The following is an 11,984-nucleotide window of genomic DNA, read 5'->3' as shown; positions in this document are numbered from 1 at the left end:
TGTCTAACAGTAGATCTCAGGGCCTTCAGGGCATTAAAATACCTCTGCCCCGTTTAACGGACTTTTAGGTTTAATACATAGGCCATTTTAATGGAATTTGGTGCCAGCATATAAATAGGCCACAAATGGAAATTGAAACAGTATAGTCAAAATACATGTTTTGAATAATTTTTATACTCAGTGACAGTAATGACATGTTATACAAAAGAGACTTAAGGTTTGAATTTATATAAAGACTTAAATATAGATTTTTTGGCTATATATACAACTATGAAAATACAAGAGTACTTCCAAAGAGAAAAAATGGTCAACCACTCAGTATGCCGTTTGATATATGCACACATTGAAAAGGAGAAACTTTGATATCACTTCTTGTCTTCTATGGACCTTAACAAACAGTCTCTTAGATGATGTAAGGTTTTCCTTATACAGCTTTAGGAATATATTTTTATTGACTATAGAAAGAAATATACCATTTCATATTTAGAGCTGCATAAAGAAATGAACACCTCTGGTAATAAATAAAGGTAAATATAAAAATCTTTTCTTCCTTATCTTAACTGCTCTAAAAGATAACTATCTAAAACAAAGATCAGTTGTACCAGTATATTTTGTTTTTATAACATATGTAGAAGTATAACATATGCTAACTATAGCACAGAGGATGGAAGGGTAGAATTGGAAATACAATGTTGTAAGACCCTTAAATAATTTATGAAATACTATAATATCATTTGAAGATGGGCTGTTATGAATTAGAGATGTATACCTAGGGTAAGCACTAAATTTTTTTTTTAAAGATTTTATTTATTTATTCATGAGAGAGAGAGTGAGAGCAAGAGCGAGAGAGAGCAAGAGAGAGAGAGAGAGGCAGAGACACAGGCAGAGGGAAAAGCAGGCTCCATGCAGGGAGCCCGATGTGGGACTCGATCCCGAGTCTCCAGGATCACACCCTGTGCTGAAGGCTGTGCTAAACTGCTGAGCCATCTGGGCTGCCCACTAATTTCTTTTTTTAAATGAGGTAAAAATAGTAAGTCTGTAGTAGTTATAAAATGAAGCCCAAAAGACCCCACCAACACTCAAGTAATCCAAAAGAAGGCAGAAAGAGATGGAATGAACAAAAATGGAATGAACAAAAAAAATTTAATCCTCATATCACAATTACATTAAATGCAAATGGCCTAAATGCACTAATTAAATCACAAAAATTACTTGGATAAAATGAAAAGATTAGATACAAAACAAGAATCAAGAATATACTACCTACAAGAAACTTACCTTAAGTATAAAGACATAGTGTAAAAAATTTAGACAAGCTTAAGTCCCTATGTATGTGTTAGGGCACATGGAAAGTCCAAAGCTAGTCATGCATGACTGTAACCCTTTCCCCACCCAAGACTAGACTGCACAAAATGTAAAAACCTGTGGGTCAACAGGAGGCCGGGCCCTGAGTTTATACAGTTGCCAGAGCTCCACCTGTTCCTTTGACTACCACATGACGCCATTTTCAGCCTCTTCTCAGTTGTCTCCAAGCATTCGGTGGGTAGACAGATCTTTTACCATGAACTTTTCTACTGACCATGAACTCAGCTCCAGAGGATCCTATCTTTACTCTCAGGACTGCAGCACGTGGTGACACAGGTAACACTCATCTGAGGTCCTATCCCCTGAGGCACTGTGTGTGAGCCACTGAGAGCATGGAGTCTAATGGTTTCCCATCCTTCCCCATCTTGGGACTCTCTTTATCCCCCCAGATTAGATACCTCCCTTTCTTGAATAATTCAGCTCTATCCCCCAATTAGCCTATGTTAAAAAACAAAAACATCTTAGCTCTTTCATGGTGACCAAGAAGCCATAGGTGTTAGTTTACACAGTTCCGTCAAGGGCTGTGATGTGGTGAGGAAGTAGCTCTGTATCGGTTAGACTTAGATTCACCCATAAATAATAGGAAAACCACCTACAGCCTCTTGAAAGATAGCAGCTTATTTTTCTCACTTAACAAGCAGTGCTGATGTCAGGGTTGATGTATCTGATTCTCCTGACCTTTCTCTCCTGGTTACATGATGACACTGTAGGTCTAGCCATCAATGCTGCACTCAAGAGAGAAAGAGAAAGGGAGAGACAGAGGTAATGCGGGTCTCATTTGTTCTATTTCTTTCTGGAAAGCATAATCTTTCTCAGCACTCCCTTCTCCTTTGACCAGCAGCCCCAGGTGTGTCCCCTGGGCTAGAACTGGGTCCCAGAGACTTCTGGAGGCAAGGAAAGATGGACTAGCCAGTAGGGTGGTTTCCAGGCTATAGAGTGAAAGGCACAAAGGGACAGGAGGTTTGAGAGTGGCATTTTAGTAGCCATTTCATTATCTTCCATAACCCCTCATCTTTCCTGATGAGTAGGAAACAAGGCAGAGTGAATTTCACCACCACAGTATCCCGGTATTTGTGCCACAGCAGGTTATTACATAAATGGGATGTCCAGACCCTACAGGTTAGCACCATGGTACCCTGGCAGGTCGCATAAAAGAAAGAGCAGAACATATTGTGCATCAGAAATTGGGGGAAAGTGGCCAGAGGAGAACAAGTGTTGGGAGGGTTGGGAGTGAAATGGGGCAGGATCACAGAGATACTGAGATAGAGAAACACACAGACAGCAGCAGCCGAAGGCCCCTGTCAGAGGCAGAAAGGGAAAAAGTCTCAGATGCCATGCGGTTCCCACGGGCATCACATCTGTGGAATTCCTACCCCTGAATGGATGGAATGAAGAATTCCTCAGGCCAAGTCAAGTTGACGCTGCTTCTTACTGTCATTCTGACCTTATCACGTGCCTGGCCTGCAGTGGGAAAACATAAATTATACCACTAAATCTGATATATCAATAAAGTTGTACCTGACAAGTATCGTTTCTTTATAGTCTTTAAGAAAAGAGACTTTTCTTTGGTATAAATATGAACTATCTGATAGTTGAGAGGTCACTAAGAGGTCACAGAAGCCAGAGAAATTTATTAGATAAATTCTCCATTCGATCCTACATCCCAATTCCATAAATTTCAAATTTGTTTCTATTAATTAAATTCCTTTTCTTCGCATGGGCCCAAATCATTGGGAATTGTACCTGTGCATGCGTACATGTGAATGCATTCAACAAAACCTGCCACCTTGCTCCCTTTTTTCTTACCAACTAATTTATCAATTCAACAAATATGTACAGAGCACCTTCTCTCTCCTTTTCCCTTTCCTACTTCTCACACTTTAGACCTGAAAGGAGTCTGATGAGAATTACAGGTGGTGGTTTGGACTGAGGAGAGACAAAGCACATCCACTCTGGACAGATATGTAGAAACTTCTCACCCTCCCCCCACCTCAGGTCCTGGAAGAGAGCAGTAATAAATTAGAAGGATCAATTACATGTCTAGCTCTGCCACTATCATGCTGGGTATGTCACAAGACTTCCCTCTGTTTCACTGACTTTTCACTAAGACAAAACTGGTATTATTTCTTTGCTTTCCCCTCTCCTTTCATCTTTCTTGTCCAACTACCTAACAGATCTGTCACACAGATAAATGGGATATTGCTGGTCACATTTGCTGGAAAAAGCAAAACCAAACTATACATGAAAAACATTTTTCTTCAATAGAGCTTTTATGTTTACCCCCCCCCCCCCAAGGGTCAGCTCAGAAGAAGGGGTGTGCAAGTGTCTTGAGACTGTTAGAGAACTCTCCTCTCCACGTTTGCACAGCTGCCTCTTCTATTTATAGATGTTCAGCAGAATGCATATTCACCTCCTTCCCTGATACCTCACTCTAAGTTATGTCCACATATGATAGTTTATCATCCCTGGCAATTTTCCTTCTTCCCCTTATCATATTCCTATATGTAACCAAGTGAGGAACACTTACAATGTGTGTTGCCAGGCACTCATTGCTCAAGGTGCTGAGGATACAAAAGTGAATGACCCAAAATTTCCTGTGCTTTTGAAGTCTTACATCCTACTAGAAGATACACAATCAACACACACACAATAAACACATGCACGTGTGCACATGCACGTACACACACAATGTGAGGAAGGAATAAGAACTGGAAAGAAAATAAAGCAGGTCAAGAGGGTTGAGAGAGAGATGGGGAGGGATCTACTGTTTTAGTAGTTTAATTTAGTGGTAAGGAATGTCCTCTCTGAAAAGCTGACATTTGAACAGAGACATGTATCAAGTGAACTGAAGGAAAGAGTCATCATACTATCTAGGCAAACAACATCCCGGACAGAGGGAAACAAATGCCAAGGCCCCAGAATGGGAATGTACAGAGCAAGCTCAAGGAATATCAAGAAGAGTAGGAGGAAGGTGAACAGAGAGGCAGATGAAGACCAAATCATGTAGAGCCATACATATGTCATATGTAAAGACTTTACCTTAAGTATGATTGGAAGCCATAAACAAGGGACGCCTGGGTGGCTCAGCAGTTGACCATCTGCCTTTGGCTCAGGGTGTGATCCTGGGGTCCTGGGATTGAGTCCCACATCAGGCTCCCTGCATGGAGCCTCTTTCTTCCTCTGCCTGTGTCTCTGCCTCTCTCTCTCTCCTTATGTCTCTCATGAGTAAATAAATAAAAAACTTTTTTTTAAAAAAGGATATAAACAAGGAAATGATATAATCAGACCTATGTTTTATAAAGTTCTCTCTGGCTGCTATATCATGAGTAGAACAAGAGTAGAATCAAAGAGATCAGTTGGGAATCCACTAGAATGATTCAGATGATAGAAAATGGTGTCTTGGACTGAGAGAATAGTGATGAAGGTGGCGGGAGATGGTGAAATTGTGTTATAGGTTGAAAGTATAACCAAATGGATTTTTGGGGGCAGCCCCAGTGGCACAACGGTTTGGCACCGCCTGCAGCCCAGGGTGTGATCCTGGAGACGCTGGATCTAGTCCCACGTCAGGCTCTCTGCATGGGGCCTGCTTCTCCCTCTGCCTGTGTCTCTGCCTCTCTCTCTCTCTGTGTGTCTCTATGAATAAATAAATAAATAAAAAATCTTTAAAAAAATGGATTTTTTGTGAAGTTGAATGAGGAGTATGAAAGAAAAGAAAGCTGTGGATAATTCCAAGACTTGTGGCCTGATCAACTGAATGAACACGGGTTTCCAAAAAAAAAAAAAAAAAATGATTTAGTAAAAGAGTGAACACTAGGGAAGAGGTAGGTTTGTGGAGTTGAAAAGGGAATTCAGTGTGGTGCGTGTTTAGTTTGAGTTGCTATTACATATCTGAAAGGGGACGCGGAGTAGGCAGACAGACAAGACATAAGGGTGTCAAATTTGGAAAAATGACTGGGGCTGAAACTATGATTTGGGAGTCATAAATGAATTTAGGGATTACAAATGCTAGAGTATACCACAGAACTGGAAATCAACTGAAGAAATGTTTATAAAAGGCAGAGGTGGTCAACTATATCAAATACTTTTGAGAAGCTGAGTAAGATGGACCAAAAACTGACCACTGGATTTAGCCATCTGAAGGTCAGTGAGGATCTTGACCCAAATGGATTCAGTCTATTATTGGGATCAAAATCCTCAGAGTTTTGATTAGACATTTTTTTAAAGATTTTATTTATTTATTCAGGTGAGACACAGAGAGAGAGGTAGAGACACAGGCAGAGGAAGAAGCAGGCTCCTCGAGGGGAGCTCCACATGGGATTCAATCCCAGGACTCTGGGACCACACCCTGAGCTAAGGCAGACACTCAACCACTGAGCCAACCAGGTGTCCCTAAACATTTATTATGTGAAGACTTGTTATGTCGATCTTTCCAGCTGGAGTGTAAGCTTCATGAAGGTAAGGATGATGTCCTTCGGGTCATCATTTTATGTCCAGTGTTTGGCCTGGCACACAGTGAATGCTCCACAGGTATCCGTGGGATATTCCCATCATGTTCAGATTGTTGTAAAGGAATTGATTGCTAGAGATTCCACTGAGGTGGTAGAGTGTTTGGAGATTTGTCAGTGATTATAGTGATTATAATGAAATAGGGAAGAATAGTTTATGAAGTTATGAAGTTATGAAGAGGATCACTCTTTCAATTTGACAAATACTAAGTTTAAAATGGTGAATGTGTTTCAAGAGTACACTGTGGACAGGAGATGCCTGATATGTGGTCATGTGAGATTAAAAGTGCAGGTTTTAGCTATTACTTGGTATATAAAGTAAAAAATGAACCCTGAGAGAAGTCATGAGGGGCAAATAGAATTTCTCCTGAGGTTATTTTCCTTGAAGAGGAAAAGAGCAAATTTCAGTGTTCAGAGAGCCAGGCCTGTGTCTTTGAGCATATTTCCTACATGCTCACTTAATTAGGCAACAGTATTGATTTTAGAATAGGTAAGATCTAAGATTGCATTTGTTCATATTAGCTCAGATCTAATATTAGCTCAGATCCTCCCTTTGACTAACTTCCTGGAAACAAATTAAATACCAAGAGAAACTGAGCAATTTTTATTCTCAGATAACTAAGGAACATTTGGTAAATTACTGCTTTAGTGCATAAAATGGCTTCCACTATCCCAAAAGCTTTAATGTAGCTCCCCAAAGGTACCTAATTTGCTCTGAGTCTGTGGAATGAAAATCTGACTCAATGAGTAACTACATAGAGCAGAAAGCTGGATGTGAGTAATCCCATGCCTGTGAAATCATCACTAGAATTAGGCCTACCAGATACAAAAATGATTGAAACACAGAATGAAATAGAGACCATTTGGAGAAATCACAGGACTCCTGCCATGTTAAATATATTCTGACAATAATGACGAAGAAAAATAGGCCCCTTGGAAAAAAAGGGTCTTTGAGAAAAAAGAAGGAAGCTGGAAATTTCAGAATTGTACATGATATTAATATATAGTGCATTTACAAACAAATTGTTATAGCTTGGGGAAATGTCAGAGAAAGGAAGATCCCAATCAGTGATCCCCACAGTTAGAAATGCAAACTGTGACATCCACAGATAGTCCTGAATTCCTCCAAGCCTTAATGGTCACTGAAACTGCCAATCCTGAAAAATGCACTGGAGGCTACTGTTGTGTACTTGTACGACATCTTCTCGCCCTTTAAACAGAAGAGAGAAAGTCACGTGGTCAGAGTCAAAGGCAGAGAGGGCCAGCTGGTTGTTACTATGGTCTTCTTAAACCCACAGGCCAAAAAGCTGGCTGAAGTTTTTCCCCTTATGTACTGGTTCTGAAAAATAGTTCTATTTTACATGTTGTAGGGATCAGAACATGTAAATGTTCTGGCTCTTTCTCAGTGCTTGTGGATATATAGCTTTAGTGATTTAGGGTAGTGAACCTAGAGGAATATTTGTTCCATTTAAAGTCTGTGGTTGAGGGGTGCCTGGGTGGCTCAGTCTGTTAAGTGTCCAGTTCTTGGTTTCAGCTCAGGTCATGATCTCAAGGTTGTGAGACTGAGCCCTGCATTGGGCTCGCACTCAGTACAGAGTCTGCTTTGTCCCTCTCTCTCCCCATCTGCTCCATGCACCCCTCACCCCGCTGGATGCTCTCTCCCTCTCAACCAAATAAATAAACTCTTTAAAAAAAATAAAGTCTATTTTGTGGCTGAAAGTCTATTCATTCTTCAGCCTGTCTCTACCACTGGCAAGTCATCAGTGGACTTCACAAGTACTGTTGAACACCTACTGTGTGCTATTCTCGGTGCTAAGCCCTGGAGTTGTAGAAGCAAATCTGGTAAGCAGAGACAAACATAAGAGAGTTCTAGGTACTCCCAGGGGAGGAGGAAGGAAGCCATCAGTTTTGTTGGGCATATACTGATGAGGCTTCAGAGACAACTGTGAGGCTGGACCCCAGATGGTAGTAGGTGAGCAGCCATGGAAGGAGAAGAAGAAAGAGCACAAGGTGCAAGTGTATAAAGGGGGAAATCATTAGTGAACTGAGGAAAGAGCAAAGTATTATAGGGCAAGGAGAGCGACCTCCCGAGGCCAGGAGGCATGGGTGAGGGAGGCTGGAGACAGAGAACAAGGTGAAAAGCAGAGGAAGGTATAAACTCCCCTGCAGAACTATCAGTAAGCAAAAAGATGTGTCTTCCTCTTTGAACTGTGAGCAGACTTTGTGGTTAAAACGGAAATATACTGACACATTAACGTTAGTCTACTTCCTGAGATTTGTAAGCCAAAATACATTTATACTATCTTGAAAAAACAAAACTGATCTTTTGCCCTCTATTTGTTTTTCAGCTGTTCAGTGCTCTTTACTCATTGGAAGGACCCAAATTTTTATTTCCAAGGGATCTGAGTCCCGCCTGTGTGGTGTTATAAGCACAGCGTATTGACTTGTAACATTGCCATGGTTATGAGGAGATTATCGGGGGCTACCTTTCTGCTCCTGGTATGCTACAATGTATCTCTTTCCCTTGGTAATCAAAATTCATCACCCAGCCTACACCTGAACTTTCTTTTCTCTGTGCCAAAAAAAAAAAAAAAAAACAGTAAGAATTTCATTTTCCAATTCATTGGAATCTTTAATGTGCCCCTTGACTGAAGCCTTTCCCCCTTGGGTTCTAAACTCTTAAGGCCATTGCTCTTTCCAGGAAGGTGGCTTACCCACCACTTTTTTTTTTTTTTTTTAAGAATAACATTTTTATTTTTTATAGTTTATTTTTAAAGTAATCTCTACACCCAACATGAGGCTCAAATTCATGACCCAGAGATCAAGAGTCGCATGCCCTACTGACTGAGCTGGCCAGGTGCCCCCACACTACTTGGAGCTTTAACCCTAGGAAGATGTTCCTTCCAATCATCCTTCAAGGCCATCTCTAAGTGGGTGGAACCACAATAGTAGTTGTGCATGTGCCTCGGGTAAGAGCCATCTGAAAAACCAGTCTTGAAACACTTTCTTCTTTATCAGCAAGTCACCGGGTGTTCTCCCACAAGGCCATGACATGTGGACTGGAGGAGGACAGATCTCCAGCTCCTAAAGTAGGAGGCACTGTACTCTGTCACACCAAGACCACTCATGGTGATGAGCCAGTGTCAGTTTCAAGGCCTCCATCACTGAGAAGTTATAAAAATATTCATCCAAAAGTTTTCTGTGCTTTATGCTTTTTTAAAAATTTAAATCTTTATTTCATCTGGAAGTTCAAGGTAGAGATCCACCTTTGTTCTTTTTCCAAATGACTGGCCAGATGTCTGAATAACACATTTCTTTTCACCACTTTATTTATAACCAAATCCTATTCATATTTGGATCTGCTTCTATACTCAACATTTTGGTTTATTAATCATCTGTCTGTTCCTGTAGCAGTATATATCAGTAGTAAATACTGCAGTTTAAATGACTGCCAAAGTCCTCCATAATATTCTTTTGTATTTGGATCTTCCTTATATATTTTTATTCTTCCAAACTTTCAAATTGTTTTGCCAAGTTCCAAAAGAATTCCATTAGAGTTTTTATTGGGCTGTAATAAATTTACAGGTTGGTTTTAGGAAAAAGTGACATCTTTACAACGTGTGTCTTCCAAGCCAAGAATATGACATAATTCTTTATTTATGTAAGTGTTCTTTCTCACTGGACACTGATTCTTAATGATACGAACTAGTTTCTTCTCAAGAGACTAGTTTCTTGTTTTGTTTTCGTTATCAATCCTGCTGTAAGAAACAAGTTCAACAAAATGTAATCATTTCATGTTGAATCACCAAGTACTCTTGACAGTTAGCATAAACACATGGGTGTATTGTTGAAAACTGTGCTATGATGATTAACTATGCAGATTCCAGGTTGGGTTTTTTTTATTTTGTTTTGTTTTTTTCTTTTTGAACTGAATATAGAGGGATAGCCAGTTGAAAAAACCGATGGGAAAATTCAAAACATCCAGAAACCACCAATGTGTATTTTTGTTATTTGTCCATGAAGGATTTCTTTTATTGAAAAGTTGCATCATTATTCCAGTGCAGGAATGGAGGCTGTGATGTTATCTTGGCCACATATTTGTGGCACATCTGAGAACTGTTTGCATAAATGCACTGGCTAGAAGCCACATCTCTGGTCCAAAAGCCATTCTAATATTGACGAGACAATAAAGAATAATGGTACACGCCAAGTTATTTAACAAAGTTTGCCAAGGAAGTCACCATGCTGACTTTCCTTTTCCAATGCCTGGTATATAGCTGGTGCTATAATAAATGGAGTCTCTAGCAAGGATTTATATGTATGCTTCTCTATTTTTTTTTTTAAGATTTTTTATTTAAGTAATCTTTACACCCAATATGGGGCTCAAACTCACAACTCTAAGATCAAGGTAAAAACTTGAAGAGTGGGGTGTCTGTGTGGTTCAGCAGTTGAGTGTCTGCCATCGGCTCAGGGCGTGATCCCAGGGTGCGGGATCAAGGCCCACATCAGGCTCCCCAGAGGGAGCCTGTTTCTCCCTCTACCTATGTCTCTGCCTCTCTCTGTGTGTGAATAAATAAAATGTTAAAAAAAAGAAACCCAAAACCTAAAGAGTGTAATAATCTGCTGCCAGCCTGACTACTACGGCAGAACCAACAACTTCTGGATTGGGAGCTGAGACTGTTGAGCCCTCCTGCCTCTGTCTCATCTAATCTTTCCCAGGGTCTGCCTCCGATGCTTGGTCAATTCCTCCCAGTTTACCTTTCATTCCAGTGGTGGGTGTTCCCAAAGAGCTGGCTTCTGTTTTTCCTTCCCAGCCAGCCTTCTCCTTCCCACAAAGATCCTTTGTGCCTCATACCAGGCAAGTCCCAAAACCTTGAACAACCACATTAACATTTTGTTGTTGGCACTGGAATCAGAGAGTACCACATTACAATTTGAGTGTTGGAACAACACATTAATGACAGACTTTGCCTGTTCTCCTTTTTGTGATGAGTAGGCTGATGAGCTAAAATGACTCAGTCATAGCCAGAATGGGGCAATGAAAATAATTTTGACCCCCAGTTCAGATATGAGCTTATGAATAAGAATGATGTAAGGTCAAAGAGAATGCAGAGTGAAAGAGCAGCATGTCCACCCAAGGTAATCAAAGCCCGGAGCCTCTGTGACTGGTCGTAGGAGCTGGAACAGAGTAACAAGAGACTGGAGACTAGAGAAGGTTGAAGGAAAGATCCAAGACAGCTGCAGCCCAAAGCTGAGCTGTTGCATACTCTCAGAGATACAAGGCAGTCTGCATTTATTTATATGTCCTAGGGCGGAGCAGGCATAATGAAGAATGATCATTACAAACATGAGTATAGGGAGGCTGTTGCGTCTAAGCGAGAATTATTGAAAGAGTAGGAGAGTCAGAGTGTGAACAGAGGCCAGGAACAGATTCTAAAGTCACATCGGAAACAGAATTAGTAGGAATGTAAAGCTACATGGTCATTAAGTCATGAAGTCTAGAGGCCTTCATTGAGGAAGGAGAAAGGTACAAACAGGAAAGACTCAAATGGTTGAACACAGTCCATGAGGATCAATTAGCATTGAGAAAATTTGGATAGTGAAGAATCACTGTCATGGGTCTTTTAAAAATTGACTGTTTAGAACATATTATCATTACTGCTCATGACAATTCTGTTAATAGTGACATCCTTTAAAATTGATTCCCTTTTTACAGTTCTATGAGTGTGACTCATCCAGGTTTACACAGCAGCTTGGGGCTATATCAATAAGAATTTAGGGCTTTTGATTTCCAGGTCCTGCGATTGGACTCCACTCCTATTTGCAATTCAACTCACACAGTCCTAAGGTCCAACCCCAAATTACAAACACACACACACACACTCTCTCTCTGAAATGTTAAGTGTGAGTTCTGAGACTAAAATTAAAGTGATTTCTCTATTATCAATAATTCCAGGTAACAGACAAGTAAATACATATTAAAATGTATAAATATTGTTAAATGCTTTTGGAACTAGGAAGGTGACCTCATTCTTAGACCATTTTCAGAAACTCTAGAGTGACAAGACCACAGATTCCTCCTTTTTTCTCCCTCTTTCTTCCAACTTCTTTCCA

Source organism: Canis lupus, chromosome 5 (assembly GCF_003254725.2).
Source record: "Canis lupus dingo isolate Sandy chromosome 5, ASM325472v2, whole genome shotgun sequence".
NCBI lineage: Eukaryota > Metazoa > Chordata > Mammalia > Carnivora > Canidae > Canis > Canis lupus.
The sequence above is the reverse complement of the archived record's forward strand: the minus strand, read 5'-3'. Positions refer to the sequence as shown.